The sequence below is a fragment of the Ochotona curzoniae genome, unplaced genomic scaffold (genome assembly GCF_017591425.1).
Source record: "Ochotona curzoniae isolate NIBS_2020 unplaced genomic scaffold, NIBS_Ocur_1.0 scaffold_4506, whole genome shotgun sequence".
NCBI lineage: Eukaryota > Metazoa > Chordata > Mammalia > Lagomorpha > Ochotonidae > Ochotona > Ochotona curzoniae.
This window is the reverse complement of record NW_024467119.1, coordinates 27,700,201-27,727,434: the sequence shown is the minus strand read 5'-3', so window position 1 is coordinate 27,727,434 and position 27,234 is coordinate 27,700,201. Positions and strand designations below refer to the sequence as shown.

The window sequence follows — 27,234 nt, the reverse complement described above, 5'->3', positions numbered from 1 at the left end:
ACAAATTTGTCAAGTCGTCACCATGCACCAGGCAGTGTCTTAGGTTCTGGGACAAAAAGGAGAAACAAAAGCCTAAGTATGTGTTCTCTCCAAGCTTAGAGGTCAGTGAGGAAGAGGAAAAAAAAAAAACAATCAATATATTTCTGTTGGTTAAGAGGGCTACAAAGAAAACCTAGATATGTTTTGAAAACAGCATGTCCCCAGGGTTGCTGTTGCAGTCTGCATGGCCAAGGGATGCTTCTCTGATGAGTTTAATACTGGAATAGAAATCTCAATGAATAAGGGAGCAATTCATAGGAATTGCTTGGGGAAGAAATTTCCAAACTGGAGGATAAGCAAAAGCAATGGCTGAAGGTAAGCCTGTGCCCAGCACAGTTGGAGAACGGCATCAAGCCAGTGTAACTGAAGCAGAGTGAGAGAAGCGGGAAAAGCTCGTCAGTTGTCGGCCTGTGGTCCAGGGGTGACATCTCTTCTGATGTTTTGCATCAACTGATGCCAAGGCAACAGCAGCGATACTCCATCTCCTCCACTCTCTCACTTCTTCCCATTGTTTTTTTGGTTTTTTTTTTTTTTTTTGCAAAGCAAGGTGGGGTGGGAAAGGCAATGAAACCACCTGTGTCTCTTCCTGTACCCTCACCTACACCACTTACTGCAGGAGAGCTCTGCGGTATACGTTAGATTTGTACATATTTGCACGTGTCCTCAGTTTCCTCAAAGGCTCACAGTGCATCTTAGCTCTTGGTACCTGAGTCTTGAATTGCAGTTTTCTTCTCATTTCACCAAGGTCAAAACATTTCTTCCCTATTGCTTATTCTTTTAGCTATGTTCAGTTATTCTTAGGGAGAAGAATATAACACAAGTGCTTTCACTCATCCATCTTGAAGATAAGTTTAGAGCAGATACATATGTAGATGAGCAGAACCTAAATTTCCCATTGTCTAGATTTTCCTATTTGAAAATTTGGGAAAATATGATCCACCAAGATCTAAAGACATAGAACACCTTTTAAAATCTTTAGCACAGGGTTGACATTAAATATAAAGTAGTATATATACAAAGGAAATAAACGTGGACACTAAAAGCAAATTTGTACCATGATCTTAATACTGAAGCTAAGAAATGATGAAAGGTAAATAAATGTAAAGATCCAAATGAAAATACAAATAGAGACTGACAACAAAACTTAACAGAATACATGTTAAGTTAATGCACTATTATTACTTTCAAGAGCATCTTATCTTCTAATTAATTAATTTAAGTGCTCACGTGCGGAGAATCTGTATTGGATGGGGTTTAGTAATTCTAATCCCCATGAAACTGTACAATAAAATTTAAAAATTCAAAATAAAATTTTTTTTAATAAAAATTTAACAAAAAAGTTTATAAGTGCTCTATAAGAATACTTTAGGTGACAGTGCTGTGACTTGGTGTGTTAACGCAACGCCTGCAACATGTACCATACAGGTACCAATCTGAGATTCAGCTCTGCTGCTCTGACCCAGTTCCCTGCTAATATGCCTGGGGAAGCAGGCCCAAGTGCTTGGGTCCCTGTACCCACATAGGAGAGCTGGTAGAAGCTCTTGGATGTTGGCTTCAGCCTGGCCCAGGTGTAGCCAATGCAGCCTTTGGGAAGTGAATCAATGAATGGAAGATCTCTTTCTACCTCTTCTTCTCTCAATAGTTCTATCTTTGAAGTAAATAGAAAATTCTTCTGAATCACCTATATTTATAAGTTTTTTCAAAGAGTTAACATGATCTTCAATCTCAATTATACAAGCAACTTGGTAAACCATTTTGTCATAAATGTAAAATTCAGTTTAGTCTGCCAGGTGTGATGGCCTAGTGGCTAAAGTCCTTGCCTTGCACATACCAGGATGCCATATGGCCACTGGTTCTAATCTCGGCAGCCCCACTTCCAATTCAGGTCCCTGCCTGTGGCCTGGAGAAGCAGCTGAGGATGGCCCAAAGCCTTGGGACCCTGTAACCGCGTGGGAGACCCAGAAGAGGCTCCTGGGTCTGAATCAGCTCAACTCTGGACATCGCAGTCACTTGAGGAGTGAATTGATAGACAGAAGATCTTTTCTGTCTCTCCTTTCTATATATCTGACTTTGCAATAAAAATAAATACTTTCATTTTAAAATTTTATTTCAAAAATTCAGTTTAGATCATACTAAATTTTCAAACTACTGAGTTAATGAACTCAATGATTAAAACTGCAAAAGACTGTTAATTTTTATTGAACATTTAATAACAAATATTACATCTAACTGCTCTTCATATGGAGACAAATAAGTGGATCAGAATACAATCTGCACATACTCATGGTTACCCTAAACACAGAATAGAAGCAATGTGGCAAAGTAATATAAATAATAACAAAAATGAACAAAGTACTGTGGCAACAAATGGCAGAGGCAATTAACTATTCATAGAAAGGGTATGATTGAACTAAATGAAGCAATGTGGCAAAGTAATATAAATAATAACAAAAATGAACAAAGTACTGTGGCAACAAATGGCAGAGGCAATTAACTATTCATAGAAAGGGTATGATTGAACTAAATCATAGAAACTGAGCAAGAGCTCATTTGGCTGATACTGGGCTAAACTGGACTTTATTTCTAGGAAACACTCTAGGCATACAGAAGAGAAAGCAAAAGACAGTCGGCTGAGTGCTCCAAGAAGCTCAACATAGTTAGAGTACAGTGGGATGTGAATATGGGCATGCTGAAGGTGAGGCTTGTTTAGAAAAGACACATAAGTCAATTATAGAAAGCTGATACGTTGGTTATCAATAAACTCCTGTTTAGCAGCGAGTAGCACAGTTTTAGAAACATTACCAAACAGTGTCATGTAGGAATGCATACATATTGTTTTCTTGAGATTGATGCATTTGCTTGAACGGCAGAGCTTGAGAGAGAGAGAGAGAGAATCTTCTATTCTTTGATATACTGGCTAACTCCACAAACATTCTCCAAATGGCTACAAAGGCCGGGGCTGGGATAGGCTGAAGTTAGAAGCCAGAAGATTCATCTGGGACTCACATGTGGGCAGCAGAGACCAAAGCACTTGAGTCACATTCCACCGCCTTTCCAGGCTGATCAGCAGAGACCTCGATCCAAAGCAGCTGGGAACCAACCAGGGCCCATACGGGATGCATGTGTTGCCACTGGTGGCTTAACCTCCTTTATGGGAGAATAGGAGCAACAGAATATTAAGGATTTGGGAACTGTGTGCTTTTCAGAGATGAAGAGGTCTTATTGGGAAAAAACAGCAATGCTATTAACTGAGCTATAAAAAAGAGCAAAGGAGCAAAGATGAATGTGGAAGACACAAATATTTTACAACGAAATACGAGGTAAAAACATGCAAAGCAAAGCAAAACCCCACAACTTGAGGTAAGGAAAGGAAAAGCAGGTCTAAAAATTTAAATAACACAGTCATAACAAGCAGATACTCAAAACTCCAAGAACTATGAAGTTATGATTTTCCCATATTAAGAAAAACACTATATACATTTTTATAAAGATTTAAAAGCATCTTAACTATTGAAAAATGCATTTTTCACTGGAAGAATATACAATAAAAGCAAACACCCCACCACAGGGACCTAACTCCTTTCCACAGAGCCATTATCAGTAATATTTTTAAGCATTTCTGCAATCATACACAAAATGTTTGTAAGCACACAATTACACACATACACATCTCCTTTAAACAGCACATTAAAAAAACAATTTGCAAGATCTACTTTGTTGCTTAATATTATTTTAGTAGTTATATTTACAATGGCAACATTATAAGTAAATTTAAAAGTCATTAGTTCGCAAATTATTTTCAATTTTAATTTGGCCAATAAATTCAATGGCAGAGTAATGATCTAAAACAGAATCCCACTATTTCCTCTTCTTGAACACTGACCTTTAAAGTATTCCTTGGATAACAGGTTCTGAATGTGTCAGCACAACAGGGCCCATTCCCCTGACGGCACTTCACTCAAGACTTGAAATCTGGGCTCCAACTACAAAGAGGAAAGGGAAAAAAATGTGAATTAATCTATAATTTGGAATATCTACTCCACCTGAGAAGGCTAAGTCCATTAATTATCCTTATGTGAGAGATATTCAACCCTGGTTGGCCACTGGATCAACCTGGAGATTTTACATATTTTTCAACTTTATTTTTATTGAAAAGGTAGATTTACAGAGAGGAGGAGAGATAGAAAGATCTTTTGTCTGCTGGTTCACTCCCAAAGTGGCCACAATAGCCATAGCTGAGTTGACCCAAAGCCAAGGAGCCTCTTCTGGGTCTCTCACACAGGTACAGGGTCCCAAGGCTTTTGACCATTGTCCACTGCTTTCCCAGGCCACAACCAGGGAACTGGATGGGATATGGAGCATCTGGGACACAAACTGGGACCCATATGGGATGCCAGAGTATGCAAGGAAGTAGCCCATAAGCCATCATGCTGGGTCCCAACTAGGAAACTTTGAAACAATAATGTGATGCTCAGAAGTCACTTCATTCACATCTCAACTCCCAGGGCTGGAGCCCAAGCATGCTTGTAACAGTTCTCTGTAGCCTTAAAGTGTGTCTAGGACTGACATTACTACAGAAAACTTAAGATCATGTGTTATCAAGTTCAGTCGCAGCATTTTTTACTAAATCATGTTCAAATATGGGATTTTTTTTCAAAGTACCTGTGCAAAGGTGACTCCAAATTACTCTAATTTTCCTAGCACAGGACAAAATAACATTGGAGACCTCTCCAACCATACTCAATAGGTGTCTTCTTCACATCTGGAGAAAAGAAGAGTCCAAGACCCTGGAACACGTATTATGCAAGTAGCAGAAATTGCATTAAATTGTCTCAAATTATAAAAGAAAAGTTAAAAACTTAGACAATCAAACCCACACAAAAATTTAACTGAATGACAAAAGGTACAATTACTGCTTAAATGCAAAATTCAGAGGTCAAGTAAACAAGCTTCCCTCCAAACAAGAGGCATGGCAGAGCTTAGACGTATATAATTCAACAATGCATCTACTTGCTCTCTGTGGCAATTTAAACTTTTAGTGTGCCTAAACGGATAAGTAAAAACACCCACTCCTAAGGTTACATTTGCCACACCTGAAGTGCTCATTAGCACTACGTGGCTAGCTACTATCATACGAAGAGAAAACCAATACAGAGCATTTCAACTGTGGCTGAAAGTTAGTGCTGGGTCAGAGAGAAATAAATCCTTGAAATATCAGAGTAAATTTGTGACACACACACACACACACACATACATTTCCTGTGTATTTTAGCAAGTGATCTATGCTTTCTACTGGATTATCAAGGGAGATCCTAATCAATCTCACACAAATCATTCAAATGCTAGTGCCCAAGTCCACAGAAGTAGGAAAGAGTCCATTTTCCGAATAAAGATCTCTTCGATAAAGCACATCACATCAGCAGTAGCACTCCTCACCCACAGCCATAACCTTTCAACCATCACATCAAGACAAGAGGGCCTGCTCTCAGGACAAACTGTTCTTCCCACATCTGTGATGTTGTTCAATCCTGCTGCTTCACTGACTTTTCAGAAGAAAAAAAAGAAAAACATAAACCATAACCAGAGACACACCTACTTTGCTTTATTCATCAATTTCATTAGCTACTGATACACTCAAAAGTGGCTTGCCTTCCTTTCAACATCAACTTCTCACTTTTGTGGCCCAGGGAATCAAAACAAAATGGAAAGCTAATTGTGGATCCCACAGACCAAGCCAACCAACCACCTGCAGGATGCTGGTTCTAAGAAGGATACTTGGTTATCAACCCAAGATTTCATACCTATGTTGTCATCACAAACCAGTGCAATACAGAGGATGAGGTAGATGAGCGCTGATGGGTGAAGACTACGGGTTTGGCTTCCACACTGAAAATGTCTCATTTGGGCAAATGCACATCCTTCTAAAGAAGAGATTTTATGACACATTGTGACAACCGCTCATTCAGTTATATTCAGTGTTTAGAAAATTAAAATCCGCTCTTTTTGATTTTCAAACCTCAGTAGCTCTCACTTTGATTATCTGCTCCTGCTATATGGCTTAAAAAGGCAACATTCCTAAAATGTCTCATATTTCTTAACTAATTCAAATAGTTTAGGGTTTATACTTCGAAGTCACAGGATCACACATGAATACGAATAAAAGTAAAAGACAAAAATAGATACTCAATGTAAGAAAAGACCAAAGCTTGTCTTATAAATTATAGGATCCTGTTTTGTGAAGTACAAAGTCTGCATTCAATAATGTTCCATAGTTCAAACACTCCTACAGTAAGAAACTAAAGCATGGCAATTTACCTTGCAATTAAACACATTTTAATTATTTACCTGGACAATCCCATTCCTAGGGTTTTTGTTTTGATGTTTTGTCAATAGGAGTTGGTAGATTATGGTCATGTGCCTAATATGCCCTATTGCCTCTTTTTCTAAATAGCATTTTATTTAAATATTGCAACACATACTGTCTGCTTGCTTGCATACAACACCACAACAGTGGCAACCAAGACCACATGCATAAAATGCTTCCTACTCTGTTACAGAAAAAGCATATTGACTATTGCCCTAGAGAAGTGAAAACTTACATTCACACAAAACCCCTACACACAAATTTACAGCAGCTCTATTCATCAGGATCAAAAAGTAAAAGTGCCCAAATGTCCACACTCAGGTAAATGGATGCTCAAATGGAGACATACCCACACAAGTCAACCACAATCCAACAATCCAAGGGGAACGGATTACTGAGACATGCAATAACCGGGTTGATTCTTAAAAGCACTACGTTAAGCGAAAGAAAACCAGTTTCAAAAGATTATAGGCTATATGAATCCACCTGCATGGCATTCTTTTGAAATAAGGCAATAATCCTGATGAAGACAGGCTAGTGCTTGCTAGGATTAGAGGTGGGGGGAAGACTGTGACTATGAGGGAGAGGGCAGGGAAGTGTTCTGAGTGATATACAACTATGCTGTGTCTTCCTATCATGGGGTAGTGGTTACATTAATCTCTGTGTGTGTCAGAACCCACAGAGCTGTATCCCCAGCCTTTCTGTTTTACTTCAATAGGAAACTGTTGAACAGTGTGATAGTAATTTTGTAGATTCTGCCATGACAGAAGATCTGAGGCGGGGAAGTTTATAATGACAGAAATTAATTCCCGTGTGGTTCGAGAAACAGGAAATCCCAGATCAAGGCGGTAGTGCTGCAGGGCTGCTTCGCCGCTGAATCCTCTGGAGGGGACAAGTGTTGTGTCCTCACATGGCGGAGGTGAAACACAGAGAACCTCTTCTATAAAGGCTTCAGTCTCACATTCGGGGTGTGGGGTGGCCCTTAGCCCCAAATCACCTCTTAAAGGAGTCATCTGTTAACATCATTGCTCTGGCCATTAAATTTCAACCTCAAAGTTGAAAGTTGAAGGTGGTCTAAGAGAGGACACATTCATAGTCCAGCAGACAGATTACAGAAATACAACCAACAAACAGGGAAACAAGCTCTAAACATCAAGGCAAAGAATGTGAGAACTGGCAGAGGAAGATCAGAATCAGAAAATGTTGCCTAGGACATAATATGCTTGGGTTTTATTCTTTGAAGAATTCATCACAGAGAACTAAATCAAAAACCCAGCTTAGTATTTCTCTGTGATTTTTCTGTGTGCACAGTTTGACAGGTTTATATCTGAGAGTGAAAAAAAAGGCCCTTGGATATCATATTTCCCCTGTCACATGTGCCATACTACGTGAAGAAATACTGCAATTGAAATTATCTCTGAGTATTTCCAATCTATTCTCCTGATTAGCCATGAACAGAAAGGCGTGGTGGATAAGTTGTCAGCTCTTCTCATACACTCAGCTCTCTCCCACTCCCATCTGTCTGGGAAAGCTGGCATCTTAGTCCACAAACACAGAGAAAGGCAATGCCACTTAGTTTAGTTCAGCACATACTCTGCAATTTTTCCTCAGAGTCAGACCTGCAGACTGTCCATCAGCAATCCATACATGTTACCCAGAATTAATAATATATAAATCTGACAAATGCAAACAAGGATCAGGGGAAACAACAGTTACTATTTAGTACCCTCACAGGAAAAACAATGAAAACGCATACAAACTAGCTATATATTTAGTGTAAATAAAACAGGTTAAAAAAAAAGAGGAAAAAAATCAAAATATGAAGATGTCTGTGCTAACAAAATCTGCTTTCATTGTGTCTAACTAATCAACCTTGCTTCAAGATAAAATCTGGAAGACAAAGAGCTCAGGAATGACCACTAATCTTTAAATGATTTACATTGACATCAAAGAGGGTTTTTTTAAAAGCAAAATAATTTTCTTACCATGACAGTACATCCAAAACTTTCTTGCATTTTGAGGCAATTATTAAATATCAGCAAAATTTTTTACCCTTGTCTCTTCAAAAGGAAAAAGGCTTTCTTTGTCCTTCTTGAATAAGGTCTTGCTTTGAACAAATAGAATATGAGCAGGGATATCAGGTGGTCCCCGGAGTTAGGTCCCAACAAGCATTCAGATTCTGGCTCTGCCATTTACAAACATGTCTCTTTCAGGTTAACAATAAAAACCCAATAGCTTCTCCCCACCTCTGGCAGTCCTCAAACTCTCCCAGGGGATGTATGCAATCAGAGTTTAAAACTGAAACAAATAAAGTTAATTATGTTGCTGCTTGCATGAAAGTCAGAAACTGCTACAACCAACCCAAATCACAAAGGATAGAAAAATGTTTCGAAGAAAACAAAGGGTCTTACTCAAGTCAAATAAAATCGCCATTTTTGCTAGGACAGAAAGGGCAAAGTCTCAATAATTTTGATGCCTCAATCTAATACAAGAAATATGTGAGCACAGAAATATAAGTGAAGAGGCATTCTTTTACTATTAGAAATTAAAATAAATTTATACCTCACAAGTGTGATGAAAAAAGAAAGCGGTCAAAACTGCTCTACAATTGTGTTACCAGCATTTTAATCATCAACATAGGTCTGTTATTAAACCAGCATATTATGACGTCTAACAAAGTTAAACCTATCTGTATATAATTACAGCATTCTCTGTTGGGAAAATCACAAGGAGATATTTTCTCAAAATCAAAGAAATTAGACTTACTGGAAATATGAGAATGACTAGAAAATTAACACAACAAATGAAAATATAAATCCACATCTCTTGTAATGACAGTGAGGTACTAGGTTAGTTGTTGTGAAACAGAGAAAAAGATTTTGTACATTACATATATCATGGCAAACTAAAAAGGAATCAAATATTAATTATTGACCAAAAGTTCCTTGTTGATCACTTTAAATGGCAAATTACTGTTACTTAAATTCAATAATCACAAATCTTTCCCGGTACTACATAGCTCATGCCAGAACTAGCTTTTTCATCCATTTAGGATACTTAAGACAGTTCACTTAATCCCTCCCAAATCCCGTGGGATAAGCACTGCTCCCATCCACGTTTACAGGGGAAACGGAGACACAGATTTGAATGTCCCTAAAAAACTTACATCGACAGTTATCTGTCTTGGTAGCACTATTGAGAATCAAGCCTTTAAGAGGTGATTAGGCAGTGACATTAATGCCTTTATCACATAATCTAATGGAATAATTCCCTCATTACAAAAGTGCATTGTTCTGTGTGTGCCCTGTCTTCATGCGAGGCCTTTCTACCATGTTATGCAACATTTATACCTTTCCCAAGTGCCACTGCCATGCTATTAGATTCCCTAACCTCCAAAATGATGAACCCAATGAACATCCAATGTTTACAAATTGCCATGTCTCATGAATTTTGCTAATGCAGCACTAAAGACAGTAAGACAATTGAGAGGTTAAATCATTATTCTCAGGGCAGCACTGTGGCACAGCCAGTAAGGCAGACGAAGTGCTGCCAGCATTACATATGGCTGCCCCACTTTCGATCCAGCTCCCTTCCCTGACGGTGCATCAGGGACAGAAGTGGAAGATGGTCCAAGTGCTTGGGCCCATGCACCTATGTGGAAGACCCACAAAAAGCTCTTGGCTCCTGGCTTCACACAAGCCCAGCTCGGGGGCGGCGGGGGGGAGGGAAACAGCACACAGAAGATCTCAGTCTTCACCCCCTCTCTCTTGAACTGTACCTTTAAAATAAATAAATCTTAAAAAAAAAACTAGCCTCAAAGCTAATAAGTGGTACAAGTTGTAGAAAACCCTGCTGTCTAGCTCCAGCATTGGTGCTCTTAATGATATCACTGCACTACCTCTCAGATTCAATGTCATTATGTTGCCGCTTCAACTCAACTCTATTAGCACGCGACTAAAGGTCCTGACTTCCTGGTACCATTCCTGACAAGACAGAGAACTGAGTAAATCTTGGTGATCTGTTACTTGCTCACTTATTTTAGCTTACCTGTGTAGGAACAAACAAAACAAAAATGGAAAGTGCCTGCTAAGGTAGACAGCAAACTTGTACCAAAGATCACCTACACAGAGAAAGATAAAATATATACTGGGTTATGAATCTAAGCATGATTATTTTTGAACGACATGTAAACAAATGGAATAAATCTGGCAATGGTCAGGATTTTTTTTAATCAGAGCTACAACACATGGGGGAAGGCTCAAATTTGATCTAGGAGAATATTCTAAGAGAACATTTCTAAAATTATTCGATCAATACATATTCCATAGGAGTGGGAAAACCAGCCTAGAGGACCAATTGTTTTTGTAAGTTCTACTGGAACACAGCCATGCTTGCTTGTGAAGTGTAAGGCCGCTTTTGTGCGACAGCAGCATGGTTTAGGAACTGCAAGAGAGACCTGACGGCCCACAAAGACTGTATCTACCATGTGGTCTTGCTACGGTCTGAATGCATGTGCTGCAGTCCTTGGGTTCCTCTTTCCCAGGTAAAAATCCTAACCTACAGTATGATAGCAGTAACAGGAGAAGCTCTTGACTGGTGATTAGCTCAAGAAACTGAAGTCCTTATCAATCAAAACGGAGCCCTTAAAATAGAGACCTGAGAACACTCGCTGGTCCTCCCTACCATATGGAGTCATGATGAAAAGAAGGCCCTCTAGGAAGAGGATCCTGATCAAAAAACAAAATGTTCCTGTACCTAAATACCAGAAAGCCCAGCCTCCAGAACTCTGAGGTAAAAATTATTCATTGTGTGTAAGCCACTTAACCCAATGTACTTTTGCTACAGAAGCCCCAATGGACCAAGACAGATGTTTTAGGGAAAAACTTGCCGATCCATATGCTACCTTTACTATCAAGTTGGAAACAATTGAAAATTCATGACCTGATCTTTAAAAATGACCCTAACTTCACAGGAACATGAAGTAACTCAATCAATTAAATCACTGCACAATACTACCATAATTTCTTTTTTTCTTATTCTTAGAAATTTATTTAATTGAAAGGTGAGTTACAGAGAAAAGCGAGAGAAAAAGAAGATCCTCCACCCTTCTACCTACTGGATCACTTATGGGGGGTGGGAGGGTAGACCAGGCTAGGATGCAACCTGGAGCCAGGAGCTTCTTTCGGATCTCCAGCATGAACAGTATGGGACTAACCACTTGATCTATCTTCCACCTGCTTTCTCAGGCAGCTGAGAAAGAGAGCTGGATGACAGAGGAAGCAGCTGGAACTCAAAAGCGTGTCCATATTGGATGTTGCCATCACAGGCAATGGCCTAACCTGCTAAGCATAACACTGGCTCCAAGACTACCACGAAGTCTAAGACACCAGTAAGACTATTGCTATTTTATGCATCACCATGAAACTACACTTCCAATTACTAAAAGATGCAGTCTAGCTTCAAAATTCCTTAAAAATAAGAAAAAAAAAAAGTGTTCTTGAAAATTGATGAAATTGGGCCCGGCGCAGTGGCGCAAGTGGTTAAAGGTCCTCGCCTTGCACGCCCGGGATCCCATATGGGCGCCGGTTCTAATCCCGGCAGCCCCGCTTCCCTTCCAGCTCCCTGCCTGTGGCCTGGGAAAGCAGTTGAGGACGGCCCAAAAGCTTTGGGAACCTGCACCCACGTGGGAGACCCGGAAGAGGCTCCTGGCTTCGGATCGGCATAGTATCGGCCCGTTGCGCTCACTTGGGGAGTGAATCATTGGACGGAAGATCTTCCTCTCTGTCTCTCCTCTCTGTATATCCGCCTTTCCAATGAAAAAATAATAAAAATAAATCTTTAAAAAAAAAAAAGAAAATTGATGAAATAATCACACAGTATCTCATTCTATTAACATATAAATTCATTAATAAAAAGTAAATCAGTTGTGGCCAGTACAATGGCAAAGAAGGCTGATCCTCTACCTTTGTGTGGCACTGGCATCCCATATTGGCACAAGCCGTGTCCCAGCTGTTCCACTTCCAATCCCACTTACTGATTATAGCCTGGGAAAGCAGCAGAGGATGGCTTAAGTCCTTGGACCACTGCACCTATGTAGCAGACTTCAAAGAAGCTCCTGATTTTGGATCAATTTAGCCCCAGCCATTGTGGCCATGTGGGAGTGAGCTAGTAAATGGAAGGCCTCTTTGTTTCTCCTTGTTTCTATAAAAATCTGCCTTTCAAATAAAAATAAACAAATCTTTTTTTTTTTTTAAGTAATTGGTTTGTGATTCCTATACCGAACAGAATTTCTTACTCAATGCTGCATTAGCGGAAGGGAAAGGGGAGACAGGATTTCAGGTTTCTAATTTCGGCCTGGCCCAGCATCATCTGGGGAGAAAATCAGTGGACAGTTCTCTCTTTTTGTCATTCTTCCTTTGCAAGAAGATAAAAATACACATTTGGAACAAAACAATGGTGACCACACTGTGTACATTTAGGTGACAGTTAAAATTTCTCACTGGGAAATAAAGCAAGTTCATTATCCTTTCCTAATACCTTTTCAGGAAACTTTCCAGATATGACAAATTTGATGAAATCTAAGACAACACACAGAGAATAAATGTTTTCCCTTTGGTGTTACAAGATCACATACTTCAGAGCAACTGAAAACGTCAAAGTTCATACAATTCAAATATTAAAACCTTAGTATATTTTCCATAGTAGAGCACAAAAGAAGAACAAGTTATACCTTTTTGTTTAGAAGGAAGAGGGGGCAGGGTAAAAGGAAGAAGAGAAAAGGAAGAGATCAAAAGGAAAATCTAGAGACAGATCTCATAAATTCAAATTAAACATCTTCACCCAAAAAGCCCCAAGCCATCCAACTTTGTATCTGACAATGAACTATTTAGTATGAAAATTTAAAATTCTACATTAATAATATTAAAAGACTTAATACATAAGAATGTTTATAACATTGTTTCAACCTATCCTCTGACATGTTAGACTTCAGGAATATTTCAAAACAAATTTTTATCTTAAACCATCATTATTTAAGCAATCATCCCTGTAAGTGGCAGAGTTATAACAAGCTGAGAAACTAAAGACAGAAACAGTAATATGAGCATTTAGCAAAGAATATATGCCTTATAATCTATATACAATATAAAACTATGCTATATACACAATGATGTGCTTTATAACTGTATCTATCCAAACCTATTTCCTTTGGCCTCATAAATAACTGAAACATTGAAATGCTAACACCCACAGTCAAGATGATAATGTTCAGGGCCTTACTGGGGTTGTGAGCTTAGGCAACACAGCACTAATGCATGGATTGATGCATGCCCTGCCCTTTTATCAAAGAGGGCCAAGTTAGCTCCTTTGCCCTCTCCACCATGTGAGGACACAGCAACAATGCACTGTCTAGGAACCTGGAAGGGAATCCTCACACACGTGAAATATATGGGTCCTATAATCTTACACCTTCCAGAAATCAATCTCTGTCATCATGAGCTACCCAGTCTACAGTACTTGTTTTAGGAGTTAGAACAAATGAAGAATCACCCACACACTCTAGGAGTCTATTTATCCATGTACTTAGAGCCACTTAAGAGTAGAGAACATATGCATTAAATGGGATACCTCTGTCTCAGAGTACTCTGCTGCTCATAGACAAACATGAAGAGCAAAACCCGGGCCATGGACACCACACCGTCCTAGACATGTTAAGTAAATAATCTCATCTAATTTCTAAAACAATGCTGTTTACATTCCATTGAGCAGATACAGAAATGGAGGTATGGAGAGGCAAGTCCCTTAGGAAGAAACCTTGATATTCATTCAACACATGATCAGTCAGGTGGAGATTTAAACTCATTTGGTGTATATTACAGCACTGCTTACATTTTAAAAATAAGGAAAGAAAGCATCTATGACATTGAAATAAATAAACCAAACTTTTTTGTTATTGTTGTAAAGCAAGCAAGAATGGGAGAATGTGGCCCAAGCATACAAAATCTGAAAGCTAGAGTGCCTAGATCTATCCTCCCCCCAAAATGCCTGTCAATACACTCTGTATCTTGCTTTCTCCAGTGTCTAAGCTCCAGGACTACAGAGCTATTGCCTAACATCTTCACAGGATGACTTGCAGGTATCACAACAATGAACACATTCAAAAATAAACCCTTGGGTCCCCTCTTAGCATTGACCCATTTGCTCCAGCCAAACGGGAGGTACCGTCCTTGCATTGTACCCTCCCCAAACACTTCACAGTCGCTTCCACTTGTTCTACCTACAGATTTCAAAGCCAATCTTTCCTCTCCCATCACTTTAGATCAAGATGGCATCATCTTTTACTTGGACTACCACATTGTCTCTTTACAATTTTCCCAGTTTCTTTTTTGCCTTGTTTTCCTCTCTTTTGCACCTAAGATATATTTTTTAATAATTATTTTAATTGTTTTTGGTTAAAACAGAAACTGAAAGTTGTAGGGTCAACACAGTGGTTTTAGAACTGCTGAACAAAATCTGTGTTTCCTATCATGAGCCTTAAGCTCTAATAATCTGCTTGGTTTCTACTGCTTGGGCTTCATTCCGCTCTCCCCTCAGACATCTCCAGGCATCCTTTCAACTCCAAACACACCAACTGTTCACACTGCAGGGTCTTCCCTCTTCCACTAAGTTCCTGGCAAAGACAATCTTTAGTTCTCAGCTTCAAGGTCACCTCTCTTAACAAGCCTTTTCTCAAAAATGAAGAAATACTTTTGCATTTCCTGAACCTACTATCACATCATCATGATCATTTCTTCCACAAACAGCATGTCAATAATGGTAAATACTTATTTATCTAATTTATAATTTAGCTATACAACTAGTCATAAACTCCATATGGATAGAGCATGTCTTTTTTGTTCACTGACACACATTTAACACCTTGGAAAATGTATATGCATGCTACATATTTTAGGGACTATATATACTAGGGACTAAAATTTTTCTTGAACAAGCAAAGTATATTAGGTTAAAAAAAACTAATTTTTTTTTTAATTTCAACTGTGTTTCACGATACCAATTTAGGTGACCATTCAAGATTTGCTCTCTTAAAAGTACACAATACAAATTAGATTCTTCATTTCTTAAAGATTTTAAATTCTAAAAGATCTTAAAGCTTTAGATACTGAGTCCTGTGTCACATCTGACTTTTCAATAAAAAATAAAGAACATTTAAGTAATAATGAGTTCCTTTAAACAATACATCTAATTAAACCATTCTGTATCATCACAAGCAAGTAAAGGAATTTAGTGAAAGCATACTTCCAGAAAAATTTTTAAGAGAGCTGGTACTCAGCATGGAAGTTAAGATACTGTTTATGATGTCCGAACCTGGATTTCATACCAAAGTGTCTACATTCGAGTCCCACGCACCATTTCCTGTTAACATGCACCCTGAGAGACAGTAGGGGACAGACAAAGGACATGGTCCCTGCCACCCACAGGAGACCTGGACTGAGTGCCAGACTCCCACTTTAGTCTGGCTTAGCCTCCACTGCTGGAGGCAATTGGGAAGTGAAGCAGGGGATGGAGAGTTGCTATTTCAGTGTGTATTTGCCTTGCAAATAAAATGAAAAAAAAATTTTTTTTTTAATTTAACCATTTTCAGGTGGGGAAATACATCTTACAAGGAGGGAAAGTAACCTATTTTTTTCAGACCCAAAGGAAGATCATAAATTACTATTACATTCTATGTGGGCAACAAAACAACACACTCACAAAACCTTTGATGTTCCTCTCTTCAAAAGTACAGTCCTAATTGTGGGATATTCTTTGCCATGTTTCAAAGGAACAAAATGTAGAAGTGCCCACCCATGGTGAGCAGGTCAGGAAAGGCATTATAGCCCCTGACGAGTGCCTTCTCTCGTGGGTAGAAATCTCCTGAAGGAAATCAATTCCCATGTTGCCAGGACACTCCAGCCGCTAAGACCTGACTTTATGCCTTCTAAATGCTTATTGGTTCCACCTACTGTTTTGTGTAGCAATGGGCCCAGGTGAGTCTGACAGCAAGAAATGCAGCCTCTCTCAACAGGCCTGTGAGTGAGCCATCCTGGGCCTTCCAGCTCTCTTCAAGTCCCAGCCAACACCTTGACTGCCACCTTGTAAGCAAACCTAAGCCAAGATGACCCAGCTGAAGCACTGTGATTTGTCACGGTAACCGCTCCATTTTGTTTTTAAGCTACTGACTTTCAGAGTAATCCCATCCACTGCACAAAGCCCTACAGAGTGGAAAAATAAGACATTCTCACACAAGAAACAGAGAAATAATCAGACAATACAGTACATACCAGTGCTATGAAAAGTGTAAGAACCTACCTGGATCCCCAGGACACAGACTCGGGCTTCAAAAGAGGGAAGAGAAAACAGACGTGCTGCTTCTGGAGGAGAGGGTCGAAAAGGACACCCAAGTTGAAAGACTTTGGATGCCACATTCTAAAGCTTCATCTGAAGATGCTTATAAGGAAACACAGGACTTCAAAAAGCAACACAGGAGATCACTTCTGCACTCTGCAAAGAGGACGCCTGCTGCAGTGATGGAAAAGGAATCCAAAGGAGCCGCCTCTATCACACAGGAGGAGATGGCCGACAGTTCAGTTAGGATGCTTAGTGAGCAACAAGGCCAAAAAGCAATAGGCAGAATCGATAGGTATATAGAAGGCACAGACAGGACTTGGAAACACTTTTGGAATGAAATATCAAGAAATTTTAAAATGGAAAATTGCAGTAATATGAAAATATTAATAAAAAACTCAATTTGTAATATCTGGCAAATATCTCAAACTAATCAAAAAAAACCCACCAACTTATTGTTACAAAGGAAATGGATTTAAAATCACAATTGTTTGCATCTGGCACAGTAGCCTAGTGGCTAAAGTTTTCATTTTGCATGTGTCAAGATACCATATGGGCACCTATTCCTGTCTCGGCTGCTCTGACCTTCAGATCTGCTCAGCTTGGCCATTGGGCCACCTTTCTCTGCTTTCCCAAGCCATCAGCAGGGAGCTGGATTCAGAATGAAACACCTGGGACAGGAACACCACAACTGCAGCCACATAAGAAACATCTTTAAAGGCACCCAGTAGCAGCAATAAAGCAATCAACAGAAAACACAACATTTAATACATTAATCAAAATACTGGAAGAAGGGCGAATATACAAGTAAAAGGAGCCCAGGAAAAAACTCACAGATTCCGACCCGGCCAGCTAATTTTCAACTCAGGTGACTAAACCATTCAACAGGGAAAGGACAGTCTCTTCAAAATAAATGGATGCTGAGAAAACCGTATATCCACAAACAAAAATGAACTTAGGATCATAGACCTAAATTTAAGAAGAGAAATGATAAAACTTTTAACAAAACAGTGATAATGCTTCATAACCTAGAATTTGACAGCTATCTCTAAATATGACATAAAAGCCACAGGAAACAAGAGGAAAAAAAATAAATAAACCGAATTCCATCAAAATTAAAGATTCTAATGCATCAAAGGACACTGTCAACTGAGTTAAAAGGAAAAAAGACAACCAATAAGAGACAATATGAACAAACCATATATCTGCTAGGGGTTTATTATACATAACATATAAAAAAAGATCTCTACAACTCAATAACAAGACAATTCAACTAAAAAATAGACAAAGGACATAAAGAAACATGTAATCAAAAATGGTATCTCTATCAACATTCATATACAGTATGCACATGAAAAGCTGGTCAATATCAGTAGTCACAGTGGAAACCCACATCTGATCTATGGTGAAATACATTTCACATCCACTAAGACTGCTATTATTCCTCCAAAATGGGTAATAACAGGTGCTAGTGATGATGTAGGGAAAGAGGAGCACTCCGGGATTGGAGAGAGGATGCAGAATGCTGCATTCAAAGGGTAAACAAGCTGGATGGATTCTCCAAATGCTTACCAGAGCCACATGATCTAGCAATTCTGTTTCAAAAGGACTGAGAACAGGGACTCAAAGAGATACTTGCTTACCAATGTTCTTAGCACAGTTTCCACATTTTTTAAAGGAATTATTTTATATGGAAAGTAGAGAGAAACAGGGACAGCTCTCTCACTGGTTTATTTTTCAAATGGCCACAACAGTCAGGGTTAGATCAGGATTAACCCAGGAGCCAAGAGCTTCTTCTAGATCTCTGGGCCAACTGCTGCTGTTTCCCAGGAAAATCAGCAAAGAGGGGGGATCCGAAGTAGAGCAGCAGGGTTTCCAAACAGTGCCTATATGCAAAGTCAGCAATGCAGGCAGTGGTGTAACTTGTGGGGCCACCATGCTGGCCCTGTTTCCATATTAACAAAAGATGGAAATAACCCAAGTGTCTATCAACAGATGAATGGATAAACAAATGTGGCACACACACACACTCACACCCACGGAACATTCTTCTGTCATAAAAAAAAAAATAAAATTTTGATCCATGTTAAAAATATGGACAAACCATAAAAATATACCAAGTTGGGGAAAAAAAACGCCCAGCACAAGAGGACAAATATTGAACGACCACATTTAATGTGAAATACATAGAATAAACAAATTCATAAAGACAGAAAGTAGAATGGTGTTAACCAAGGTCCAGTTAACAGCAGGGAAAATACTGTCCAGTGGGCACAGGGTTTTTATTTGAGATGATGAAAAAGTTGTAGAATTAGATAACAGCAATTGCTACACACCATTCTGAATGTACTATATATAGGACCACTGAATTATACATTTAAATATGGCTAAAATGGCAAGCCTCAGGTTATAAATACTTACACATACTTAAAAAGAATAAGGCATTGAACAGTGAATGTTAAACACGACAATGTGGTGAGAGCTAAAGTTTCTGTCAACAAATCTTTCAGGACAACTTAAACTGATACAGCACCAACTTCAAAGTGTGTGTCCAACATGAAAGCATCTGACCTCCCCAGCTACACTAGGGGAGAAACCGACAAATGAATCCAAAAGTATGTTTGCTTTTTATAGCTGAGAACTTCCATTCAAGCCAAAATAAATTCACAAACACTCCTTGGAAATAAAAGCTAAGTTCCTTGCTATCTTGAGGTACTAGTTTTACTTTGGTTCTATTTCCATATCTAATATTCTCTCCTTAAAACCTCTTAGAACTCAGAGAAAAATCTACATGCTCAGACTTTTAATAATCACAACTAAAGAGCTTCTAGTTAGTAAATCTTTTTAAAGTGTGCAAACCTCAACTAACAGGAACTGGGAGAAAAACAGTTCTAATTACACAGCTACATCTTACAATGTGTCTCATACTTTTGGCAAGCGACACAAAACCAATTACCTCCCTTGCTGTTTTTGAATCAGGAATGCTACTATTTTCCACACAGTGATAAAGAATCTCTGTTTGGTAGTAAACTTAATCCTGAAATTTACATTTGACGTTCCTAACTTTTAGAGTCGAGTCTTGTCATACAAAAATACCACGCTCTTTCATTATCTGCTTAGCTTAAGAAAACCACCTTTGTCTTGTGGACAAGCTGTAATGTCAGAAAAGGAATAACATCATAAACTAAAAACAGAATGACACAAAAACAACAGACCAAGAAACGCAGAACGCGAACAAAGGGCAGCTTTGAGTCCACCCAAGGGCACTTGGAAGAGAGTGGCACAGGGAAACCCAAGAATGCAGGCTCTGCAGCTCCACAGCCTGCGTTCTAACAGCCCTCTCCACGACCTTCCTGCCCACTATCACTGTTCATCTCAATGAAGAAGCCAAACACGCACTTCACTTGCGCATTAGATGAAAAATTCATAATTGGTTTTCCTTCCTGCCTCTGTTTTAAGTGTTTTCACAAGAATACTGTAATTCTCAGCGTATGATTGCCAACAACAGGCTGACTAGCTTTTACTTAAGCCTTAAGAAAAAGCCATTTTGAAACTCCACTGCAACACTTCAGTTCCAAACAGCACGCAGGCCCTCAAGATGGGATGAAGAAACCCATGAGCTGCTGTGATCTCCAACCACTGTTCCAAATTAATCACAGCCTCTAGATAGGTTGAAAGCAAATATCCTGAGATAAGACAACTTCAATGGAAGCTAGCTAAGGAAAGAAATCTAATTTTGATTTAAAATGATTTTACTACACAGAAAACTTCCTGAAGCAAGTAAGAACTTTTCAGCATTGTCTGTGTTAGTTGTAGATTCTGGCCAAAAATGTCTGGCTAAAATAATTCAAAGTTTTCTTACACTTGTTTGCTGGTTCTACTTCAACAACACTGAATCACAAAACACAAACGCACACATGTATGTGTGAATGCATGTCCTTCTGAGTAAATACTATTCATCTTTACCTTAAGATAAACATACAATGTTAAGTGCACATCAGCCAAACCTTTTGAGTTAATTCACTGATTTGAGACAACATATGACTCTCTAACCTACTACCTTTCACATCATTTTCCACCATCTTCAGATCTGTGGAGGTGGCGGTATTAAGGAGGTTTCAAGGAAGTAAGGTCTGATGCCAAGGCTATTTGAAAAGAGGCTAGTGATCCCGGAAGGCCAGTTGGCCAAAGCTGGCCAAACCAGTCCAGACTCTCATTACAAGAAAAAGTCACAGTAACTGAAATGCTACAATGGAGGCGATCAGGTATAGCGATGTTAAAAGTTCCCAAGGACTTGGCCGCCCTCTGCTGCTCTCCTAGGCCACAGCAGAGAGCTGGATCAAAAGCGGAGGAGCCAGGACACAAACCAATGCCCATATGAAATGTTAGTGCTACAAGGAGAAAGATTGGCCTGATATTCCACCATGCTGGACCCATAAAATATGTACATTTTTAAGAGCTAAAATTAAAATAATTGAATTTGCATATATGATACATGAAATGCAAATTTTTCTGGTTTGGGCTTTGGAATTAAAGACTGTGGGAAAATGACAAATAGAATAAGAGAATTATCCATTTTCATCTAGTTTAAATAACTACCTAATTTCTTTACAGTTAAACACAGCAAGTTCATTTCATATTCATTATTTTCTAACTATAATTTAAAATAATAGGACAATAATAGGAATCATCAATAAACCAAACTACATAAATGTTTTTCTTAAACTTGGGCAAAAATCGCCATGAGAAGTCAAATGGCAAGAAAGGAGAAAATACGTGCAATATTACCAATAAAGAACTAATATTTTTAAAATAACAAAAGTTTGGAGGCCGATGCAGTGACATAACAGGCTAGTCCTCTACCTGCCATTGCCAGCATCCCACATGGGCACTGGTTCATGTTCCAGCTGCCTTACTTCCCATCCAGCTCCCTGCTTATGGCCCAGGAAAGCAGTGGAGGACAGCCAAGGGCTTCGGGGCCACACACCCATGTGGGCAACCTGGAACAAATTCCAGGCTCCCAGCTTCAGACCAGTCCAGCTTCCGGCCACTCTGGCCATTTGTGGAGTGAAACAGTGGATAGAAGATCTCTCTCTCTTTCTGCCTCTCCTTTCTCTCTCTCTCTCTCTGTAATTCTGACTTCAAAGTAAAATAAATAAAACATCAAAGAAAAAAGAGTGTAATAGTTGAAAAAAGACCATAGTTGAACAGAATCTGTTTACACATATGGCCATTATCATTCTGACATGATCAACCTCATGTCTAATTTTAAAACATACATTAGAAATACACTGAGATTCAATTTCTCAGCCCATTAAAATGGCAAAAATCCAAAAGTTTAACATACACTCTCTTGGTAAATCTATGGGAAAATAGATACTCTTGTGCATTGCTAATGAAACCGTTAATAACCCCAATGCAAGAGAATTCCAGAACACCACATAAAACTACATAGGCTTTTATCACTTTGACACAATGATTTTACATCTTTATTTATCCGGAACACACACGTCCAATAAAAAAGACACAAGGTTAGTCCTTGCGGCATTGTACACATGTGAAATATCAGTAATACCTGGAGACACAAATACAGAGGACAGAAGGCAGACTGAATGGAGTGAGTTCCCAGACAGGGCTTGCAGTAAAAACATCTAAGTACCGAAGTGTTTACACAGACGATATGCTATCTTGTGGGTTAGAAAATGAAAAGAAAACATGTATGTGCTTATTATTACAAAAAGAAAAACCTGAAGGATAACCAGACAACAGTAAAGTTGGCAATCTAACAGGGTAGGCCATTGTTGTTGTTTTTGTTTTTGTTTTTTTTCAGTGATATATATGAAGCAATTTAAATTTTTTTTTGGCTGGTGGAGCCAGCACTTTGGCATAGTGGATTAAGCCACTACCCATAATCATATTCTGTGTTGGGACTGGTTCATATTCCAGCTGACCAACTCTCAGGCAAGGTCCTTTTTTAATGCACCTGGGAAAGCAGGGAATGACGGTCCAGTAATGCGGGTCCCTGCCACCCACGTGAGGACCCAGATGAAGCTCCTGGCTTCGCATGATCCGGGGCTGATCATGGTGGCCACTGGGAGAATGAATCAGTAGATGAGAGATATCTCTCAAAGATGTATTTCTCTCTGTCTCTCTTGCCCTCTCTTTCAAATGAAAAAAAATAATCTTAAAAAGGCGCAAACACACAAACTATTTTGGATGATTTCGAGGAAATGAATAAAACAATTCTTATTGTTGGGAGCTGTGTTCTCACTACAGAGAAGTGAAAACCAGGAGATAAAAACCACATTCTCACATTGGCCAGAACTTCACAGCATTCATGGCAATCGAGCTCAGCAGCAAGTTTATTTTGCCATAAATAATTGTAAAAAAAAATGTGTTTTCCAATAGCTTTCTCAAGACTCCTTGTATGAATGGATTTCACAACTGTTAATGCAAAATTATCTCTGAATTCCATTTTCCACAAACTTTTTGATGCACTCTCATGGATCAATGTTACATGGATATTTCTTCATACATACAGCCATGTACACATTTTACGCATGTATGGACACAAATGTGTGTATGTATGTATGTTCTAGCACTGTTCCTCAATCAGCGAAAAGCAAAGATACCCAATAGCAGTGTGTACATAAAAGCTCATGACTTTTGTTTCTAGAATCAGTCCCCAAGAATAGGCAGCAAGGCTCTTGGTAGAAATGACTGGTTCAAACACCGGGCTAATTATGGGCATGAGATGAGTCTTAGTAAGGATAAAAATAATGACGTGTTCCAAACAATCATGAAGGTGTACAAAAAGATACAGGAGTCAGCATTAAAAAGGTTGTCAAGATCTGAGTCTATCTGAGCACTAAAATATGGAAGAGCAGTAATAACTGTTCACTATTAAGGATAGCAGCGTGGAGGGGGATTGGAAAATCATCAATTCAGACTAGCAATAAAAAAATTCTGCAGAGATAAAAGTGTTATGTTCTTACGTAGAATGTTGACTGATGTCTGCTGCTGCTGATTAGGTAAATATCATTTTATAATTTTAAGACTGATTCAAAGGCCCAGCATGATGGCTCAATTGGCTACTCCCCCATCTACAAATGCCAACATCCCAAATGGCTGCCAGTTTGCATCCTGGCTGCTCCAGTTCCCATGCTTATGGCCTGTGAAAGCAGTGGAAGATGCCCCAAAGCCTTGAAAACTTGCACCTACATGGGAGACCTGGAAGGAGCTCCTGCATTCTGGCTTGGGATCATCTCAGCTCCATCCATTGTGGCCATTAGGGGAGAGACCTAGTGGATGGAAGGTCTTCCTCTCTCTCTCCTTCTCTCTGGAAATCTGCCTTTCCAATATTAATAAATACATTTTTTTAAAAAAAAAGGTGATTCAGGTTAAGCATCATCAATGGGTTGACCACAAATACAAGATAAAATTGTATGAGCAGCAGTCTGTTTTGTTTCAAGTACCTCCTTTCAGAGTCTTATCAGTTGCATGTGCAGTATATTTAGTACTATGCATTGGGAAATTGAACCTAGAAACAGTCACAATTTACATCACAAATGAGGGGCAGGATCTCCCAGGCCTTTAGCTGTATGTGCGAAGAAGCACACACCTCTTATATAGTTCTCCATCCTTGAATATATAACCAGATAACCTATTAACAGCAAATATCAGATTAAATTCATAATTAGGAAGACTATGCATAGAAAGGGATAGGGCAACGCCAGTATCCTTTAGAAAGTTCATGCAGTAAGTGGCAAAGAAAGGCTGAACAACTATTCCATATTAAAAGATACTAAAAATATAAATGTAATAAGATGTGATCACAGATCGATTTCTGTGCCACACAGGAAGAAAACTGCTATGAAGACCATTTATTTGGTCAGTTGACAAAGTTATGAAATGGCTGTCTAAGAAGCTGGCACTGTGGCACAGTTGGATAAGCCACCACTTACAAAGCATGCATCCCATATGCAAGTTCAGTTCGAATTTTAGCTACTCCCTTTCTGATCCAACTTTCTGCCTTGGAAGGCAAAGGCAGGTAGCCCAATTTTTGAGATCCTGCTTTCCTTGTGGGAGATTCATAGTTCCTGGCTTCAGTCTTTCCTAACACTGTTTGTGGTAGTTTGTGGATTTTTGTTTTGTTTTGTTTTGTTTTTCGGCAATTAACAAATAGATGGAAAGAATATTTCTCTCTCTGTCCTTATCTTTTTCTTCTTTCTCCATCACTTTGTCTTTCAAATAATTAAATATATTTTTTAAAACATGGTTGATCAAATAAAAGTAAAAACAGTGTGTGGAAGTTTTTAGACTAAACTGTACTTACTCTCAGAAATCCAACTAAGATCTTTAGGGTGAAAGGATTATAATATAGTTGATGTGTCTATGCATGCCTCTGCGTCTATAAATATACAGATCAATATTCCTATACCAAAGGAACAAACAACATTTGGAGAAAAAGGCTACGAGTCAATCTGGATAAAGTAAACACAAATGATCTTTACATCACTTTCATATTTCTGCAAGTTTGAAATTATTTCCCTCCAAAAATCATTTTGGCCAGAAACATGGCATCTTTCTCCCCAGAATGCAGTCCTTTGTATAACCACAGATGAACAGGACCAAGGAAAGCCTCTAACAAAGATAGAACCTGGGCAGTTAACCCAGATTACCTGAGGATTTCAGTTCATTTTCTGTCTTTTCCTTCAATTCCCATACCAAAAAAGGAGAACATCATAAGGGAATATAGTTTTTAATGTCTGTTTTTTCTGATCCTACTAAATTGATTCATGGCATAATAATTTAATATCTCTTATCCGATTTACCTCTACTATTTAACTAATGATCACCCTTCCTCCAGCCCTTGGTCCTAAACAATTCTACATACTTCCAGGTAGTTAGGACCTTTACTCAAATGACATCTGATCATGCCATTTTTGTATTTCTTAACTGAATCTAAATATACTAAAGATCTCACTGGGTCAACTTATAACATGCTTCACAATTTGGTCAGCAGACAAGTACAAGAGTCTTCTTGGGTCTAACCTTAAACTGACTGTTGCTAAGCAATATTCAGTACCTCCTACACAATAATAGGAAAGAACTCTGGAAGAAAGAGGCAATCAAAAGAAAGGAAGAGGGAATAGAACCTGAAAGGCAGAGAACTTCAGAGTAGGAAGAGGGAAGAGAAGAAGAGTCTACTTTACAGGATTTCCTAATAAAGATGTGTTTAGTATTAAAATGTCAGCATTTTCAGAGTTAACTTACCTTTTTTCAATTATAACTAATGGACCAGCAAAGTAAACATGTATCAGAGAAAAAGTACTTATGTCTTCACTGATAGCGGTCACTGTATCAGAAGTTACTCGACAATAGTATATGAATACTAAAAATTATTTACAAGTAAATATGGCATCATACTACTAAACTTTCATTATATAATTTCTAATTTCACACTTCAAGGCATAAACAATAGCATATTCTATATTCCATATATGCATTTGTATAATCTTATAGATGCAACAATGAACATCTATGTTTAGATTCTAAGATCCCATGTGCACGTCAGTAAGTACAGATTTTAGTTTCCAGAAGCTTCCAAGATGTACAACACAACTGAGATACACATTTCTTGATATTTCACACTAAGGATGTAAAATACAACACAAAGCAATATACAGATGTGAGAGTCACTGAATGACTCATCTCCTCAGGAGAAAAGGCTTAGTCCTATAGCACTTTTCCAGTTTATAAAAGGAAAACATATTAAACAGAGGTGATGGCCTGTAAGCTACCGCATAGCCTCCTCTCCTCTCAAAGTTTTGTTTAATCACATTGATTTAATCTTTTTAGAACAAATTATATTTGTCCTTTAGACTTTAATTTAAAAATCTTAGCACTCCATGTGTATGCGAGTGCAAGTGTGTATGCTCAGAGGCAGGAAACAGAAAGAACCAAAGACCAAATGAGTTTGCAGACGGGTTCTGGGCTCCTGGATTTTTAATGCATAAATATGTAAATATATGGACAACAGAGCAGTGAAAAATTTTATATGAAAGAGCCACTTAACTTACTCTCCATACATACAGCTCAAAGAAATAAATGATGGCCAAAATTGGAAATATTTGACCTATATTCAGCTGGGAAACATTCCAAGATACCGTTGAGCTTACAAAAGCTATTTGTGTGCCTCTTTAGATTCTACAAACAAAAATTAAGAAGGGAAAGAATCCTAGCCTATTGAAGTAGAAAAAGTTATCAAAATATGCCCATCTGCTATAGTCAAAATTTAAAGTTAAAATTACTTGAAAAACTTCAGGTGCAGGATCACATAAGCAGCTCTGTGCTGTCCCTCAGAAGCAGGAGACTGAAGTCACATGAATGATGTCTTCTACGTTCCAAAGGAAACAGCATCATCATGAAGGATGGCAAGATAA

At 38.6% G+C, this 27,234-nt stretch overlaps 1 protein-coding gene across 3 annotated transcripts in view; it reads right to left on the bottom strand.

The window, feature by feature from the left end:
* WDFY3 (WD repeat and FYVE domain containing 3) overlaps positions 1-27,234 on the bottom strand; it is a 264,769-nt gene that overhangs the window by 197,486 nt on the left and 40,049 nt on the right. For all 3 annotated transcript variants that reach the window (XM_040967248.1, XM_040967249.1, XM_040967250.1), the window contains exon 2: positions 3,923-4,022. The gene's annotated coding sequence lies outside the window, so the exon portion shown is untranslated. The remainder of the gene's footprint in view (positions 1-3,922; positions 4,023-27,234) is intronic.